Source organism: Rattus norvegicus, chromosome 8 (assembly GCF_021556685.1).
Source record: "Rattus norvegicus strain SHRSP/BbbUtx chromosome 8, alternate assembly SHRSP_T2T, whole genome shotgun sequence".
NCBI lineage: Eukaryota > Metazoa > Chordata > Mammalia > Rodentia > Muridae > Rattus > Rattus norvegicus.
Genome location: NC_141541.1, coordinates 40,813,731 through 40,818,312, shown reverse-complemented (window position 1 = coordinate 40,818,312; position 4,582 = coordinate 40,813,731). Strand labels below are relative to the sequence as shown.

At 38.6% G+C, this 4,582-nt stretch overlaps 1 pseudogene; it reads left to right on the top strand.

Annotated features, from left to right (window-relative positions):
- The first annotated feature begins 1,949 nt into the window (after positions 1–1,949).
- Positions 1,950–3,600, top strand: LOC134480130 (urinary protein 3-like; annotated as a pseudogene).
- Positions 3,601–4,582: the final 982 nt, after the last annotated feature.

Below are 4,582 nucleotides of genomic sequence, written 5' to 3'. Positions count from 1 at the left end.
GTGTGGGTTCATTTCTGGGTCTTCAATTCTATTCCACTGGTCTATCTGTCTGTCTCTGTACCAATACCATGCAGATTTTATCACTATTGCTCTGTAATACTGCTTGAGTTCAGGGATAGTGAATCCCCCAGAAGTCCTTTCATTGTTGAGGATAGTTTTAGCTATTCCTGGTTTTTTGTTATTCCAGATGAATTTTCAAATTGCTCTGTCTAACTCTCTGACATATTGGATTGGTATTCTGATGGGGATTGCATTGAATCGGTGGATCGCTTTTGGTAAAATGGCCATTTTTACTATGTTAATCCTGCCAATCCAAGAGCATGGGAGAACTTTCCATCTTTGAGGTCTTCTTCACTTTCTTTCTTCAGAGGATTGAAGTTCTTATCTTACAGATCTTATACTTGCTTGGTTAAAGTCACACCGAGGTATTTTATATTATTTGGGACTATTATGAAAGGTGCCGTTTCCCTAATTTCTTTCTCGGTTTGTTTCTCTTTTGTGTAGATGAAAGCTACTGATTTATTTGATTTAATTTTATACCCAGCCACTTTGCTGAAGGTGTTTATCAGGATTAGTAGTTCTCTGGTGGAACTTTTGGGATCGCTTAAATATACTATCATATCATCTGTGAATAGTGATATTTTGACTTCTTCTTTTCCAATCTGTATCCCGTGGTAATCCTTGAAGGACTTAAGATCAAGGGCTCAAGAGCTGAACCAGAAATTATGAAGGCACATTGCTTCTTGGTTGACTTGCTCATTTCTCTCAGATAGGCTATTCATGCCTAAAGGTGATACTGTTTGTGTAATACTGTGCTCTCCAACATTGACTGCCAACAACAACAACTCACTTTCACAATCATAGACCAATATGATTCAGGCAATTTTTCAATTGAGATTCCCTTTTCTAGGGTATGTCCAGTTAGCAATAAAGTCTAACTAGGGCATCAGATATGTGCTAAAGGAGTTTATTAACTCGTAAGCCTTTATCCATGCATCCTGAAGCTTACTGACTCATCTACAGAACAGGAAATCCAGACCCTCAATGAAGGGCTGTTTTCTTTCTCACACTTACCCAAATATCTTTAATTTTTCTTTTTTCATATCCTCTATTAGGAGAATGACTCTGGAAGACAAACGTAAATCTGCTATTTGTTTTACAACTCTTTTATCTATGAAGGATATATGTAGGCATATATCCCATTTCCTTGAACACAGAATTTTAACAGTTTGATGTATCATGTTTAAACAAGTAATTTTCTTCTGCATAGAAATTTAGAGTAGGGTGCACATCATGCTTCCAGTTTATTGTCAATCAGATCATAGGACTGAATCTCAGAGCCATGAGTACCTATTTGAAAGTTGTGTCAAGTGCACCAAGAGCTAAATCTTTGAGTACCTAGATGCAGTGATTAAACACAGAAAGATTACTGATTATCAGTTTTTTTTTCTTTTGGGGTTGTTGCTTTGCTTGTTGTTATTTAAAAGAGAATAATATATTTCAGTTTAGTATTCTAAAAGGGGAGAGAAGAGTTTCTTGGATACTGGGAATATTATGCCTTACCTAGAGTTTCAAAAGTCACCAGTGCACAACATATACCTTAACATACTTCCACACAAACACATACCTGAAGACAGTTTTCTTTCTGGCCAGTAGGTTGCACTGCAGGTTCCTGAAAAGACCTGGAAGCACCAAGGGAAGATTAACTTGACTCAGTTTTCCTTGAATTTAAGTTTTCCCTAAATAGAAACTTTACAGATGATAATTATAGCACCATAAAGTTAGTAAAAATCTTTGCTCCCATCTGGCTATATGCTCAGTCCATTTCCTGGTATCCCATTAGCTGCTCTTCCTAATCTAGGCTATGATATAAACCTGCCTTCCTGATACAGGTCCTGAGCACTCTGTCTTCTCTTCTGCTGATTTCTCTGAAGATCAACCTCACTGCAATGGGAAAGCACATCTTGCTGCTCCTACTGGGCCTGTATTTTCTCGTGAGCTCCCTCTAAGGTAAGATCCTGGCAGATGGTAGTTGTTGGCATTGTTGGACAAACACACTGATACTACAGATTAGGGGATATGAGTAGCATGAAATAGGATAACATTAGATCTGACCCTGCTTCATTCTGATATCCATATCCACTTCCTCCCCTTGCTTCAGCTGTGCATACGCAAAGATACTTTCCTGTCCTTCTCTTTCTACTTTCTTCTGCTCCATGTCACCATCTCTCTCTTTCTCCTTTCCACCTCCCTTCATGTCTGTTCTCTGGAATGCTTAAGCAACTGCCGTTCCTCATTTTTCATGCAAATTGGCTTATATTTGGATTGTAAGTTGGAAAGGAAATTCATTACCGGGATGGAAACAATGAAAATATTGATTCATCCCATCCAGTATGATAGAATACTAACTTTAAAAATAGATTCCTGTGAGGATTTCCTGTATCAGAGATGCTTCCCATTGTTTTTTGTGCATTGAATACAAGCCTGTCCAATAATGGCAGACTCTTGTCCCTTTCTGCCATCTCTCTCTCTCTCTCTCTCTCTCTCTCTCTCTCTCTCTCTCTCTCTCTCTCTCTCAGTTGCTTCAGAATCATAATGCTATGTGGTACATTAGGGATCCCACATCAGAACTTTTATTTTTCATTCTGATAACTTAGTCTATTCTCATGGTATGAGGTTGCATCTATTTTCCAACATTTTCTTTGTAGAGTCCTGTGGTCATGAGCCTTCATGAATGTGTTATCTCAGCATATGGCCTGCTCTTTTCCTGGCTATTGCTTATTTATTCACCAGAGCCATAAGCTCAGCTCCAGTTTGTGCTTGAGTTTGAATCCTGAATAAGACTGTTACATTGGCTTTTGTCTTTTCAGCTTTGATGTGTTTCAAGTGTGAATTGTTCTATTCTCAAGGGATTTGCTTGAGTGGAGGATATTTATGTCAGGCTCAACCTGGTGAGATTTGTACCTCAGCTGTAACCTAAAAAGTTATGCAAGCTCTGGGAGCTCTGAAAGTAATCTTGCTTGCCCTATAGTGATGAACCCATCTCCAGGATGCTGATGGCAAATGCAGAATCTGAAGGAAGATGTCTTTGCCTGTAAGAGTAGGAAGGAAAATCCCTTTTGCTTCTCTTAATTTCTCCCACTGACCAATAGACCAGCAGACAAATGATGAAAAAATTGTTCTGAAAGATGTCTGGATGATCCTCAGGGAAATTCAGGGTGAATATAGTCTAGTACCATAGGGATTGGATTCTAAAATTCCATTCAGCACTCTTGGAAATGAAGTTCCAGTTGTGGGTTAGATTAGTGGTTGAAGGATCATGTCCCAGTGAGCCCACCTCAGTTATGCTTATATTTCTAATGTACTTTCCATCTTAGCCTTTACTGACTCAACAACTCTTTCCACTGATATTCACATTTTGCCTTTTGACTTTGTTCTTCTACAGATGGAAAAGTTCAGTATGGAAGCCAGAGATGTGCTGATGTTTGCTTCAGTGGGACTGTTGAGATTGGAAGCCTGACAGTAAGAATGAACTGTTGCTCACACATGTCTTTCTGCAATATACATATACCTGTTAATAAACATACTGTTGGATTTTAGGTGAGTTCCTACTCCTTCCCTGTGTTCCTGTAACCTCATAGCCCTGGGCAGCATGAGCTTTTGATGATTCAAAAGGTCAACAGGCTGGAGTGATGTTCTCTGTTTCCCACTAGCCCTGGCACTCCCTCATTATCTCATCACGGTTTCCTTCCTTTTTCCCCTCTGTCCCTCCAACACAATAGATACATCACACAAGTTGCTTCTTCTACTCTTTCTACATTTATTCAATGAACACATTCTGACTGTTGATCACAGCACTGGGCACCGAGCACTGATTTTTGGAAAGTATTTCCAAAAGTCCTGAGGCCTGCCCTCTATGAAGATTCTGTTTCTGACAAAGTGGCCAGATAAGTATAACTTCCCTGTCTTCAATCTAATCCATACACTTATGAGGATATATTAGGAAGTGTTTCCTTCCTGTGACCTTAACAAAATGATGTTTGAGAGAAAGAATTTCTTAAGCTCATGATTTGAGATTGTTTCTACCTTATAATGTTAGGCTGTATTGGAACAGAGATGATCGACTCTTGGCCTTCCAGAAGCAGGGTAAAATAGGAACAGACCAGGACAAGAGTCAACCACTATGGGTTTACCCTAAGTGGCTTATTTCCACCAAGCAAGATATAGATCTATCAATATTCTATTTAATTTTCAAATGCATTATTGTATTGAATCAACAGGTTAGGTCAGAAATATCTACCACATCTCTGGAAATGATCTCACGGGTACAGACAAATTTTAATGTGATAGATCAGACATTCTCAGTTCCATGTGTTGACTAGAATCAGATACCACAGGCTGAGAGTGCTCCTTTTCCAGTGTTTATTTCCCCAGTGTGGTAACATGGACATGTGCTTCTTATCGTTCAAGAAATTTGTACTTTTTAGCTTTATTCCTAGTAATTCCATAGATTTTGAAGTTGTTTCTATTTTGAATTTTTTACTTTTATATTTGTACAAGTATGTTTACTTTTTTGTACAAC